At 43.8% G+C, this 15,209-nt stretch overlaps 1 protein-coding gene across 11 annotated transcripts in view; it reads left to right on the top strand.

Moving 5' to 3' along the window:
• The window catches only part of LOC134485175 (uncharacterized), a 174,726-nt gene that overhangs the window by 13,105 nt on the left and 146,412 nt on the right, over positions 1-15,209 (top strand). For 9 of the 11 annotated variants that reach the window (XR_015652488.1, XR_015652485.1, XR_015652487.1 and 6 more), the window contains one exon: positions 12,129-12,227. The gene's annotated coding sequence lies outside the window, so the exon portion shown is untranslated. Of the gene's footprint in view, positions 1-12,124; positions 12,228-15,209 lie in introns of all 11 variants that reach the window. The other 2 variants (XR_015652482.1, XM_087607739.1) reach the window with 1 other exon arrangement.

Raw genomic sequence — 15,209 nt, 5'->3', positions numbered from 1 at the left:
AGTTTTCAACACTAGAACTTTTGGGGAACACATTCCCTTTAACCATCCCCCCTTTTCTTCTTGTCCTTCCTTTGTTTTGCGTCATTCCCAAACACTGTGCTGGGGACTATCAGGAGGTGCATGGGGCCATCGTTGACAGCTTCAAGTCCTGGATGAGATGAACTGGTTAGACACTGAGTCGACCTCTCACAGTTGCATTCCCAGTTGGCTTTAACACCCAACAACTGTTGGTCATTTCCTGTGCGTTTTATCCTGTTTATGTGGAGGAGGAGCTTAATGTGGTCAGCCATGTTCTCTCTGATTCTACAGACCGAAGGCTGTGTATTGTGTAACAGCAATCCACGGCCATGTCCATCCATCAAAACTCCAGCTTGCAAGCTTTATGTGCATGTATGTCGTGTTTTTAGTTAATTGTGTGTGTGTGTGTGTGTGGGGGGTGTCTACAACTGAAGTTGGAGGACATCTTGCAAGAGTCAGTTGTTCTCTTCTCCCAGTGTTCCCAGAATTGACCTTCTCCCAGTGTTCCCAGAATTGACCTCAGGAGCTAGGTTTGGCAACAACATCTTTATCCACTGCACCATGTTTGTGTGTTTGTTTGTTGTTTATGTTTAAATAAAAAATTCCAGCCAGTCATGGCGGCACATGCCTTTGATACAATTTTTTTTTTTTTTTTTTTTTTTTTTTGGAGCTGGGGACCGAACCCAGGGCCTTGCGCTTGCTAGGCAAGCGCTCTACCACTGAGCTAAATCCCCAACCAATACAAGTATTTGGGAGGTAGAGGAAAGCGGATCTCTGTGGGTTTGAGGCCAGCTTGGTCTACAGAGTGAGTTTCCGCATAGCCAGAGCTGTGTAGATAGATCGTGTCTCAAACAAAACCAAACCAAACCGATTATGTTAAATTATGTGTATGCACGTGTGTCTGCGTGTGGCCATGTGTGCGTGAGCGCAGATGTCTGCAGGTGTTGGGTCCCTCAGAGATGTGGTGATAGGTGGTTGTGAGCCATTGTGTAGGTGCTGAGAATTGCACTTTGGTACTCTGGAATCCGCAGTTCCTCCTCTTAATCACTAAACCATCTCTCCAGTCCCTTATTGATATTTTGTTGAGACAAGACTCTCATATAGAACAGGATGGCCTTTAATTCACTATGCAGCTAGAGATGACCTTAAACTTCTGATCCTTTTACCCCCTGAGTTCTGGGGTTGAACACAACACCAGCATTCATGCTGGGCCAGCACTCTGCCAATTGAGTTAGATCCCCAGCTCCATGCTTGTAAAGTTCCCCATCCCCCAAATACACATGTGTACACTACAGTGTGACCAGGAACACATACTTCCCCCTGTTTGGGTCAACTCATTTCCCTCATTTGCTAAATGAGTCCAGAGGAAGATTGCTTTCCAAGGTATCTTTCATCTCTAATGTAGACCTGGTTTTACTCTTTCCCTCTGACGTGGGCCCTGAATGTATATACAGATACATACATTGTTTAGTGCTCAAATCTGCCATCACACCATCCTCGTCCATCTTCCAACCTGGACTCCAGAGAGATATGTAGGAAGTGATCCTGGAAACTGAGAGACATAATGGTATGTGTAAAAGTAACTTTTATTCGTCTGATGTAATTGTCATCTCAGACGCTAACTGCCTCTGTCTGCTAACCTAGGCCTAGTTTTAGAAGCTTCTAATCTAGGCCTAGAATATTTTTAGCGTCTGAGACTTACTGCTGAGTAAACTTACATTTTCTAGCTCTTTTTTTTTATTTTTTAAAGATTTATTTATTTATTTATTTATTTATTTATTTATTTATTTATTTATGTAAGTACACTGTAGCTGTCTTCAGACACACCAGAAGAGGTCGTCAGATCCCATTACAGATGGTTGTGAGCCACCATGTGGTTGCTGGGATTTGAACTCAGGGCCTCTGGAAGAGCAGTCAGTGCTCTAACCACTGAGCCATCTCTCCAGCCCTTCTAGCTCTTTCTAAACTCTGATTCAACTGTTCTGGTTCAAACTCCTTTCCTAGCTGGCTGATTCAAACTGGCTTCTCTCAGCTTCTGACTGAATTGCTCTGGTTGGCCTCAAACTATCACTAGCAATCTGTTCTAATCTTTTGCTCCTTCTCAGTTCCTGGCTTGTTCTGTCTTTACCTGTGTCTAGCATGTTCTCACTTCAACCAGTTTCTGTAAAACTGTTCTGTAAAAACTGTCTCTGATCTCCACAAACTGAACTGCCATGAATTCCACTCCACTGCGCTCATTGTCTCTCAACTCACTGACCCAACAAAACTGACTAAACAGAATTGACTAGAACTCAGAGATCTGCATGCTTATCTCCTGAGTGCTGGGGTTAAAGGTGTTTACCACCATGCCTAGACCTAAGCTTTTCTTTACCTGAAACTTGCTCTATAGCCGGTTGGCCTTGAACCCAGAGATCTGCTTGCCTCTGTCTCCTGGGATTACAGGCAAGTCTGTACTCCAGTCAGATCATACAGAACTAGAAGTTCTTTGGCTGTGATCTCATGTCAGAGCAGCCTCGTCCTGAATTAAAATTCCTCTACAGGTAAGAGCAAGGGAGGCAGAATCCCTACAATCTGTTCCTGCTCACACAGGACAGTTGCTATAATTGCTCACAGGAAGTTTGGCTCATATCCCTGGGAAGATGTGAGAGAACAGATTGGTTCATCACTAGGGCCAGTCTCTCTTTGAACTGGTGGAATGGACTAGCTGTACTTCCAGGTCCTCTGAACTCAGATTTACCTTCTACTATCTACAGCACTTTCAAAGTATGTGTAAGAGTATGTGGACCACGTGTGAGAGATGTGAGAAACCGAAGCAGAAGCCCATTGTTAGACTCTGTTTTTGCTCTGTGAGAAAGATTTAGCTGAGTTGGCCTAATCCTACCTTGACCAGGTGAGGGCGCCCCCTTTCTGTGTCCTTCATAGTGGAGAGCTGAATCTAGATCCCATAATTAGGCCCAGCAGCAGCTTCCTCTTCCTCTAAGTGAGCTGGCCTTCACAGGTCATAGCTACTTTTCACAAGTTTAAGGCTGTCTCCAACAGTTTTTGATCCAGAAGAGGATCCTGCAGGAGCACAGGAAATGCAAATTTCTGAACTCAGCTTGACCTCTTGGCCTGGTCTGGGTTCGGATTCTCCAGAAGGGGTGATTGAAGAAATAAAGTGAAAACAGAACTGGATTCCATTGCTGTTGTGTGAGAACCTGTCCGATTGACAAGGCCACGATGTGGCTGATGCTGTACTGTGAAGTCTTTGCTTAGAGCCTGACTCTAGGAGCTGTGAGGGCTTCAGAATCGGTGTAAGCCAACACCTTGCTGGCTAAGGGTAGTGTTTTAATTCATAACTAAGACATAGATATGTACTGTTTTGAGGAGGCATGATGGCATGTACTAATAATCTCAACACTCAGGAGTCTGAGGCAGGAGAATTATGAGGTTTGAGTCCATTTCGGGCTAATCTAGAGGACATTAAAAAAAACCGAACAACAAGGAAAGAGTTTTTAAAAGGCTGGAAGAAAAAAGGGAGGGATGGAAGAAGTGAAAGAGCCTGAGTTGGGGTCAATCTAAGGCCAGTGGGAAAATTCCACCACAAACCTCCTAGCACTAAGACTCCCTTCCAGGAGGAGTGGAGCCAGCCAGTGGAATAACTACAAGCCAACTATCAGGCAAAGCCACCTGTGACTCCCCAACCAACCCCCTTGGAAAGTCCCGAACGGTCCACTGACCACAAGTCAGTTTGAAGGTTGCTTCGCTCCACCAATAGTACCCTGCTCACTCCATCAACAGTACCCTGCCAGTTACTATTGTTTGAAGTCTGCCCTTATCAAAGGTATATAATTCCCTGTTAGAGTCTGCTCAGGGTCATTTCCCTCTTGAAGCAGAGGGACCCCAACTCACTGGAATAATATAACTCTTGTTTTGCATAGATCACTGCCTCTGTGAGTCTCATTCAAGGGGTCCAAGAAGAGGTCCAACTCGAACCTGACAGAAGAAGGAAGGAAACAGAGGAAGGAAGGAAAGAGAGGAAGGGAAGAAAAGGGGGGAAAGGAAAGGGAGGGGAGGAAGGGGAGAGGCAAGGAAGGGGAAGGGGAAGGGAGGGGAAGGGGGAGGGGAAGGGGAAGAGGAAGGGGGAGGGGAAGGGGGAGGGGAAGGGGAAGAGGAAGGGGGAGGGGAAGGGGGAGGGGAAGGGGGAGGGAAAGGAGAATTATCTTCTTTATTGGCAAGGCTGGAGGTCTGCAATCCAGGCTTTTTCTGAAGTTCTGAGAGGGCCCTCTCTCATGCCCTCTTTTGCCTTCTGGTGATTGCGGACCATCCTGACATTCCTGATCTCTGCCTTCATCTTCATAATGCATTTAAAAATTTTTTTAAATAATATTTATGTATTTTTATATATACAGTATATGTTTATATACTTATATAAATGTTATAAGTATATAAACATATATAAATTTATATAATATATTATTTATTATTTATACAGTATACATTATACATACAGTCTGCTTGCATGTATGACTGCAGACCAGGAGAGGGCACCAGATTACATTACAGATGGTTGTGAGCCACCATGTGGTTTCTGGGAATTGAACTCAGGGCCTCTGGAAGGGCATCCAGTGCTCTTAGCCACTGAATCATCTCTCCAGTCCTCCTACACATCTCTATTTTAAAATTTCCCCTGTTTATAAGGACAGTGGTCAAATTCCACTGGTGTAGACTCCCAATGACCCGTTTGTGTTAATTACTTTTAATTCTGTCTCCAAATAAATTCATATTCTAAGACAAGGGGTAAGAACTTCAGGACCTCAGCCTATGTTGTTGGCTAGTGTATAAGATGGAATCCATACTGGGCAGTTTTGCAGGACACATGTGAGCCACTAACTGCCAGTCCTGCTGGCATCTGGAGGAGTTGGCATGCTGGCTTGCAAGGGGGTTCTGGGTTTGAGATCAACAGCATTCCCTACCTAGTGGCTTTCCAAGGGTGGTTGCTCTGAGGGGGAATTTGTTCACACAGTCACAAGGCCGAAGTGTTCCATGACAGGCTGAGTAGTAGAAAAAGCATTCTTCAATCTAGTCAAGTGACTTCTAGCATTAACCACCCTGCTGACCTGAGATCCTAAACACAAAAGCATGCACTGAAACCCAGATGTACAAAACTGGTGGACCATAAATGCCAGCACCTGAGAGGTGGAGTCAGGAGGGTCAGACTTGACTACGCAGAGAGTTTGAGGACAGCAGTGAGTTTGAGGACAGCTTGAATAGCAGGAGACCCTGTCTCAAGGACAACAAAAATCAAGCACAAAGTTCAATTGTCTCTGTCAGTTTGTAAGGTCTTCAGACTTGAGCTAATTAGTGGAGTGTTGTTGATGTCAGGGAGAAAAGATCATTACAAAGGGATCTTCACTGCCCTGGAGCAGAGTGTCCATCTGGTCCTCCTCCCCTGGGAATCCTGGGCATCCGTCGAGAGCATTCTCTCCTCTGGCTGCATGATAGGTGAAGGTAGATTGGCCAGATCTTAAGTGATGGTTAGTGTGTACACACAGGACATGGATCTTCTCCATAATCAGTAGACATCCCGGCAGACTGCTGTCCTGACTGGACCCATCCTGTGTTCTCTTAGCCTTGACACTCCTCAGGCTCACTCAGGCATAGCAGCAAACACCACACATTTGCTAGAGTTCTGACAGTGCTCAGATTTCATACATAAATTAACTGTCATGGAAGTCTTGGGTGGGTTTTGTCTCATCAGCTCCATTTTATAGAAGAAACTGGGATTGCTAAAGTCCAGGGCACTGATAGAATTTGAATCTAAGCTGGACCATGAGTTTCTAACATTTGGGACTTTCTAAGGGATCTAGAGGCATGCAGGCCTGGTCCTTAGTCCATCTGTGTTCTGTCCCAGCATCCCTTCTTGATACCACAAAAGACAAACCTTATGATAGATTTCCTGGCTTATGAGCTTTTGGATTTTTGATCTTAAAAACAGAGGATTTGCTTTTCCCATTCATCTTTGCTAGCTCTATAATGACAACTTTCTCCCCCAGGCAAATGGAGGGTGACTCATGTTTAGTTGCCTGGGGGATAGGAGTGGGGAGCAGGAGAGGGTGGCAGAGAAACTAGCTTGATCCCACTTATGGACACACCTAAAATAGTCAGATCTGTAGAATCAAAACGTTGAGTGGTGGTTGCTAGGGACTCAGGGCAGAAGGAAACAGGAGCTATCAATCAACACACACACACACACACACACACACACACACACACACACACACACACACACACACACACTCAAGCCCGATGAATATGTCCTGGTGATCACCACAAAGCTCAGTGACTATAGTCAGCAATAAGAGGAGCCAGGCATGGTGGCACAGACCTGAAATTCCAGCACTTGGGAGGTAGAGAGGCAGGAGGGTTGTGACTAGAAGGCTGTAACTACACCAGGAGTTCAAGGCAGGCTTGAATTACATAATTCCTTGTCTCAAGACACCAAACCCAAAACAACCAACCAGCCAACCTATAAAAATACAGCAGCAACAACAAAACTCCAAGACCAACGTCCTACAGAATTGATGAGAGGGTAAATCTTAATGATGAGTATTCTTGCTATAATTAATAATAAACAAGATGGACTACACGACATCTGCTTTATGTCTTCTGTTTCTCACTCCCTGTGCTGCCACTACCTTTCTACCAGCCTTAACTCCTGAGGATGGTGTTTAGGACCCCACAGACAATTCAGTCCTTCTAGAATGTTCTCTCCCCATAATACAGTGCTGGCCAGAAAAATATAATACCAAGTCAGGTGGGATGAGGTCCATCTGTAATCCTAGCATTTGGGAGGCTGCAGCAGGAGGAGTGTGAGTTTCAGGTCAGCCTGGACTATACACCAGGATCTTGTCTCAAATAAAAAAGAAAAAGTAAAAAATGTGAAACTCTTGTATAAATGTTCTGCTAGTAACAACATTAATAATAAGAACACTAAAAAAATCCGAGGCATGAATTGCAGTCTCAAGCTTGCTATATATTGAAGGATGACCTTGAACTTCCAGTCTTCCTGCCTCTATCCCCTGGTCCCTGGGATTGCTGTGTGCACCTCCAAACCTAGTTTATGCTTGCAATGTTAGACTCAAACACAGGACTTTGTGAATGCTAGGAAAGCATTCTATCAACTGAGCCATACTCACAGCTTTAAAATCTTTAATTTTAACAATGTTTTATTTAATCCAATATGTCTATACTATTACTAAATGTTTCACCAATATGAAAATTATTATTTTAAAATGATAAATATTTAAGAATATTAGAGTATATTTTATGCCCACAGTTATAGCCCACTTTAGAATAACTTCCAAGTGTTGCTTCGCCACCCACACTGAGTAGCTATCATACTGGACACTGCATTGCTATAGACTTGGACCTTCATGTTCTGCAGGGATGTAATCATAGTCTCTCATGTCAGAGCATTCTCTTGAGAATCTAAGATCAAGACTAGGTCTAGCTGAAGTTTAACCTATTCTGGAGAAGGGAGCTTTGTTTTCTTTTAAAGCAGAACCTGTTGCTGGTATTCTCTCATGGATTCCTTCTAAGGAAGCTGTTAACCAAGTGCTGACCCATATTCACCCAACTCAAGGAGCTCTGGATGGCATGATTTACATATCAATTACGTTTTGAATTCGTCACAAATCCCAAGAGCCTGTCCAAACACCATTCAGTACTCTGGAGTTAGGGGAATAAATTCTCAGTTTTTAAGTTCAAAAGCCAAAATGGGCACATCAAATTCCCTTCCCTCAGAACTTCTAGTCCATAGATCATCTATGCACATGTATGGGCATCACCAAGATAGAGCATTTGGAATGGGCTTCTGCCTTTGGAGGTTCAAATCCAAGATGGTTCTTTTGGTTTAGTCTTGGTGATGGCAACCGATGGAAATATGTCCTTGGTGAGCTCATACAGGAGCAAACTGTCCCATCTCACACCAGGGAGCAAAGGGAAGTATGTGGGGCCATGCGTGGGCCTCTGTGACAGTGCTCTTAAAAGAAATATTAAGGAGAATTGCCTTCTACAGTGGTGTGCTCAGTGGTCTAAGGACCTTTCATTAGGTCCCCTTCTCTCAGAGCACCTATCATTTCCCTTCAGTGGCACCCTATGGAGCAAGACTTCAATCATGATGGACCTCAGGGGACACTCAAACTACACTCAAATCATAATATAGGGAAAGCAACCGGGAGGACAGTGAGTAAGAGTGAGAGCTGAGTGTGGTAAGCAAAGGCCTCACAACAAACACGTTAGGACTGTCAGTGATTGAACAGAAGGAACTGAAGAATTTATATGGGGTGAGAGTGTCGGGGGACAAGGGATGACTCCAGAGTCAGGCTTCCTGGGTTCACAAGTTGCTCCAGAGTCTCTAGTTTCCATGTATGAGAGGAATGGGGGGTCAGGTTTATTCCCTCACTGTAAACAACTCACGCACCTGCTGATAGTTGTGGAACAGTAGGCTTGCACATTGTATACAGTGAATGGCAGACAAATTGCATGATTGTCACAGGGCTTGATGTAGAGAGGAGAAGCCCAAACACAGCTGAAACATTCTTGAGTGGAGAGTTTGGGGAAGCCACAGGAGGTGAGTCACAGATAGAGAGGAGACTTTGTGGATCTTCAGGGAGCTGTGCCTTCAGCAGAGTGATGGTCAGCATTCGAGGAAGCTACTGAGGAGCCCAGGGCCACTGAGAAGGACTAGGTGGAGTTACAGAGGGATTGGAATGATTCTTACCAGACAGAGAGAAAAGACCTCTGTTGGGGTTAATATTGACTGTCAGACTGATTGTGTTAAGAAAGGTGTAAGTGATTCCCAGAACACACCTCAGGGTGTACCCAAATGACAGGCCAGGGTGGTTCTGATGTAATGAATGGCTTAATATCTCAATGGTTCATAACACGACCTTTGTTGTTAACTGGTAGGAACTGGAATCTAGGGGAGGAAGCAGGTTGTTGGAAGCGTACTCTTGGAGCTGTATCGTTTTTTGACACCTTCCTGTGTTTCTTTTATCTGCTTCTTGCAACCCTGATCTGGGCGTCTGTTCTCTACTATGTCTTCCTGGCCATGGTGGGTTAAAGTTGAAACTTCGAGCAAGAGACATTGTCCCCTCAAGTTATGTCAGGGATTACATTCTAGCAACACAAAACTAACTAATGTGTGTCCTGTGGACACAAGGGAGGGATACTGAGTAGAATCCCGGAAATTACTTTGTCTTCACAGAGACCAGTTTAGCCCCAGATTAAAGGTTATTTTGGATATGCCATATCATCTTGAAAACAAGCCTCCACCACTCAAATTCTTCCAAGTAACATAACCGTGTGTTCAAACAAAGTCAGAAAACAGTGGAAGAATATAAAAGACTTAGCACCCAGTGATGAAAAATTCACAATGCTTGGCAATACCAATGCAAGGGAGGAGAAAATGAAGCCAACCCAGCACAGTCACAGATGAGAGCAGAGTAGTCAAACATCGTTGAACCAGTCATAAGAAAAATATGTGATGAGTGCCAGGAGGCAGAGGAAGGCAGGCATGTTCCTGAGAGGTCTTGGTGATGTGGAAAAGGCCAAGTAGACGACGAAGAGTTCAGTGGATGAAGGAAGAGCAGGCCAGGCACTGATAAACACAGGGGTGAATCTCAAGACACAGACAATGGGAGAACCCAGAGAAAGACAAAAGACTTATGAAAGGGACTGAGATCAACACCCACAGGAGCACCCTAATATTGAAGAATGGCAGTCCCTAAAGAAGAAGAGGTGAGAAAAGATAGACTGAAAATTAATTTGAAAAAAGGCATTGAGTGATCATTCCAAAGCTGATAATAACCAATAAACCCACAGATACACAGACTTCAAGGAAAGCCCAGCATACCTTGGCCTAGCAATTGGTGTGAAACTGTGGGTGAGTTACAATACCCGTTTACACCCGTTTTCCTCTGTCATGAAACATATCTAACATACTGAACATTTTTCCTGTGACAGATACTGTCCCCAGAGCTATACAGAAGAAAGCTCTGTGGGTGCTGTCACTCCTGTGCCCATTTCACAGATGTGGACACAAGAGGTCAGCCAATATCTAGGAGACAGCATAAAGACTTCATAACTCAGAAGCCTTGGTGGATCCAGGAGTCAACCAGGGCCCAGGCCCTTGCCCTCATTCTCTACCTTTTCTCTAGAACTCTGTAAGATAGGGCAGCATTTACCTCATTGGCTTTTTGTGATGGCGATACAAGAGAACAAGAGGACAGATGTGTTGACTTGGCACACTGTTCATTCAAAGGAATTAAAAGATTCCAAGTTTTTGCAGAATGGCTGGTGTGGGGAAGACACGGAGGGTTGATGAGAAGTACTGCCACCATTTACCAAACACGGGCAGAGAAGCTCTTTGTGTCTGTCCTCTTGGTCCCTGTGCATCTTCCAACATCTCCAGCTGCCTTTTCTGTGGGATGGAAACAAAATGGAGAAGCGGGTTGTAGCGATGTCGTTCCTGTCCGCCTCACACCCCTCAATGGAGAAATGGGTTGTCCTTCTGGTCTGCCTCATACTCCTCTCTGGTGAGGCCAGGTAATGGCAGCCGGAAGTTGACTTGAAGCCTTCTTTCTTCTGGCTGTTTGTCCTTGCCTGAGTCTCTCAAATGACATAGTTTCTGTTTTGTTTAAAGATATTGTCAGCTCTTTAACACACACACACACACACACACACACACACACACACACACACACACACACACACACACACGATGAGTCAAAGATTCAGTGTAACTTAGCTTTTAATGTATTCTGTGTTGCATTCCGGGAGATTTAATATGCTCTGTGTCAGGTCAGTTTGAACTCTGGCCACCCACGCCATGTGGACATTCCTCATGCAGAACTATCTGTGAGACCAAGTGTTGGGGAAAGCTAAGCACACAGTCCAGCAAGGCGGCGATGTCACTCCTCCATTATTATATGTGTTTTATATCATCACAGGTGGAATGAGCTTTTATATAACTATGTGTTTGCATATGTCTTTGTCAAAGCTAGGCTGACATCAGTGTTACACCAATTCTGTTTCTCTTTATTATATCTTAGCATAAAAATAATACGTGTTCCCTCTGAAGCATTTGGAACTCTGGGTAAAGAACCAGAAGAAACAGAAAGTTATTAGAGATCCCTCTAGCACATTTTAAATTCTGATGTGTTTTTTTTTCCAGTGTTAAAGAAAATCTATCTGATGAGAATAGGGCCACACTTTTAGAAATTGATTTGTCCTGGACGTCTCTCTTAGCCATTGCTTATTCTTCCATATCATAAGTTTTTGTTTGCCTCCATAATAAATATACATTCAATGCAAATTTGAATTACATAGTTTGAGATAGTAGGATATAAAATATTAATTAAATCTTGTTTTATGGTTATAGTTGAAATGATGGGACTCCTGCTTTGCACTTTTTCCCCTGTGGGGAGTTTAATCTTGTATAATGTAAAGTTTGCCTTGAGCAAGGTCTTCAGCAGTTCAGTGTCTTACGTAAACCATGCCTGTCCTCTATGGCCATTTGCTTAGCCAGCCCTCTGCTGATGGTCACTTAACACTGCAAGGAGCTTCTCTGAGGGCAAAACCTTACACTCCTTCCCAATGAACAAGCTGTTTTGTTCAAAACTGCCAGGCCAATGCTTTCTACTTTGTTATCAAATCTATCTATCTATCTATCTATCTATCTATCTATCTATCTATCTATCTATTATCTATCATCTATCTGTCCATCAATCTGTCCATCCATCCATCCATCCATACATACATACATACATACATACATACATACATGGTGTGTGTATGTGTGTGTGTGTGTGTGTGTGTGTGTGTGTGTGTGTGTTCATACATGCTGTGGCATGTGTGTGGATCTCAAAAGATAACTTTAGGGGAGTTGATTTTCTTCTATTTTGAAGGTCCTAGTATTGATTTCCGGTTCATGGTAGGTGCCTTTACTGTGGAAATATCTGAGAAAAACAGCCCCATGACAGAGTATTTGATGCATATTATCAAACTTCTGTTCTAAAGATGGTATCAGCATTAAAACATTTCTTTTGTTCTGTGTTTTGAGACAGGGTTTCTCTGTATAGCTCTGGCTATCCTGGAACTTGCTCTGTAGACCTTGAACTCACAGAGATCTGCTTTCCTACGCCTCCCAAGTGCTGGGGTTAAAGGTATGCATCACTACTTCCCAGCTCAACATTTATTTTTTATTTTAAAAATATTTTATTTTTATTTATGTGCTCATACATACATGTACATGTGTATGTGTATATGTATATGTATGTATGTGTGAATGTGTGGCACATGTGTGTGGGTGCCACTGGAAGTGAGAAGAGGGCACTGGATCTCTTGGAGCTTGTGATGGCTAGTTTTATGTAACTTGACACAAGTGAGGGTCACCTGGGAAGAAGGAATCCTAATTGAAAATAAATGCCTCCATAGGATTGACTTATAGGCACATCTGTAGGCCATTTTCTTGGAGGATAACCGATGTGGAAGCGTTCAACTCAAGGTAGGTGGTACCACCCAGGGGTAGTCCTGGGTAGTATAAGAAGGCAGGCTGAGCAAGCCGTGGGGAACAAGGCACTAAGCAGCACTCCTCCACGGCCTCTGCATCATCCTGCTCTGTTTGTTCTCCTGTCCTGACTTCCCTCACTGATGGAGTGTAAAGTTATAATGTGGAACTATGTGCCGAAGAAAACCATTTCCTTCCCAGGTTGCTTTTGGTCATGGTGTTTTTTTTTTTTCTTTTTTTCGGAGCTGGGGACCGAACCCAGGGCCTTGCGCTTGCTAGGCAAGCGCTCTACCACTCAGCTAAATCCCCAACCCCTTGGTCATGGTGTTTTATCATAGTGATAGAAACCCCAACTCAGACAGATCTGGACTTATAGGTGGTTATAAATCCCTAGATGTGGGTGCTGGGAACCAAACTCAGGCCCCTTGTAAGACTAGTACACACTTTTAACAACTGAGCTATCTCCCTGGTCTTATTTTTGTAAAAAGATATTTATTTATTTATTTATTTATTTATTTATTTATTTATTTTTGTGTGTGTGTGTGTGTGTGTGTGTGTGTGTGTGTGTGTGTGTGTGTGTGTGTGTGTGTGCAGGTACCCTTGAAGGCCAAAAGAAGCCTAGCCTAGAGTTGGAGGCACAGCTAATTGCAAGCATCCTGATGTGGGCACTAAGAACCAAATACATGTCCTCCGGAAGAGCAACAAGCTCTTCTATTCACTTAGCCACCATGCTGGCCCTGGGCCAATGCTTTTGATGCACATCGTCAAACTCCTGTCCTGAAAGATGGTGTCAACATTAATGTAACATATCCTGTGGTTCTTGGTGTGTAGCATGCAGTGTTGTAGGAATATGCGATCCCACAAGTATAATTGCATACATGAGGCTGAGCTAGCCTCCGGTTGTGCCCTTGCTCTTAAGTGCTGCACTCCACTGTGCCCAGAACAATGGACTGTCATAATGTGGGATCTGGAGACAGGATCCTTTGGATGTAATTGGTCATGAGGTTGGAGCCCTTATGCTAAATTAATGCTTTATAAGAAGGGACATGAATGAGTTCTTTCTTGTTTGCTCATTCAGAACCTGAGAAAGCCTGGTCTGAGGATCAGAGAGTGAACCCTGTTTGCACACTGCATCTGTCTGCACTTTGTACTTGAATTCCCAAGCCTCGGGAACTGAATAAATAAGTATTTGTTGATTTAATCGCCATCCTGTGATAAGATAGCATCTTGTTATAACTTGCTATAACTACCTGCACACACTGACACATCTATCAGAATATACTTTTCTGGCAGGAGAGTCTTCTCATCTTTGGTCTTTATGTAACCTGTGTTTCTGAGATGCACTGGTTCTCCCCAAGGCTCTTCTCATAGAATCAGAAACTCAGAAAATGCTCCTCAGCTGTGTGATGCATTGTTTTTGCTGTCTGAAGTAGATGACCACTTCATGCTATAAGGTCACCGCAGCTTGCTTTCGTTCCTGACTCTAGCTGCCTTATGCATTCATGTAGTGAGCATCCAACAGAACGATGGAAAGGTGAACAAAGAAACATATAATTCTGTAGCTCTCTCTTCCTCCTCTTCTTGTAGACAACTTGGTTTAGATACTGTACATATGCTCATCTGTGGGGTGCCCAGTTCTTCCCCAAGAGCTGTAGCTTCCTGTCTTATTTTAAAAAAATGTTAAGATGCTATAACAAAAATATTCAACTATATGGTCTAAAGAAAAAAAAAAAAAGCTTAGTCTTTCTCATGTAGCATTCTGAGCAGTTGGGATCCTTGGGTCAAATCTCTAATCCACATGGTCTTTCAGGATCCAGGTTCTTTCTGCCATATTGCTTTGCCATATGTGAGAACATCAATGTCATCTACATGGTTAAGGGGAGGAACACTAAGGACTCATGCCCACTGCATGGGTTTAGGCACACATCATTTCTAATAGGATTTCATCGGCCAGAACGTAATCACATAGCGACATCTAGTTGCAAGGCACTCTGGGAAATGGAGTCCAACCGTACAGCCAGGAAAAATAAAATGGATTCTGGTGAGAGGGACTAGTTTCTTTCAGGAGATCCTCCAAGCAGAGGACAAATGAGAATCTGCATATAATTGAGTTACCATGGTCTTTATCCCCCCTCCCCACCCCACCCCACCCCACACTTCCATTATCAGTGCGATAAGTGAGGTTAAGAAGAAAGTATCTTAGGTCTCTGAAGCTGAGAGAACAGACCAACGCCATCTTGGTTTGAGGTTCCATCTTAGAGAACCTGCCCTAAGGTTGAACCCGAGTTAACCAACAAGCCTGTACCTAGCATTAGTTACCCCCAAACAAACCTGGGTGCTGTTTAACAACCCTGCATCTGGCACCTCCCTCCCTAACAACCAGGAGAAAAGCAGAAGTTAAGTTTATGCTTTGGCTCTCAGCACCAGCCAATTATTTTAAAGGACAACAAGATTCCATAATAGCCGGGCTGGAAACGCCCTTACTTGTTTGCTCGCCTCTATAAATGCTTGCTTAAAACTGGGTTCCGCCTTCACGCTCCCGTCCTGCTGTGTAAGAGTCTGTGGTGAGCCCAAGGTAGAGCTTAAGACCCTAGTGCAGCGATTGCATCGGAGTCCTTGGTGGTCTTTAGGGGGTTTG

Source organism: Rattus norvegicus, chromosome 1, assembly GCF_021556685.1.
Source record: "Rattus norvegicus strain SHRSP/BbbUtx chromosome 1, alternate assembly SHRSP_T2T, whole genome shotgun sequence".
In the NCBI taxonomy this organism is placed as follows: Eukaryota; Metazoa; Chordata; class Mammalia; order Rodentia; family Muridae; genus Rattus; species Rattus norvegicus.
Note: the sequence above shows the minus strand (reverse complement) of the source record. Positions and strands in the feature narration are given on the sequence as shown.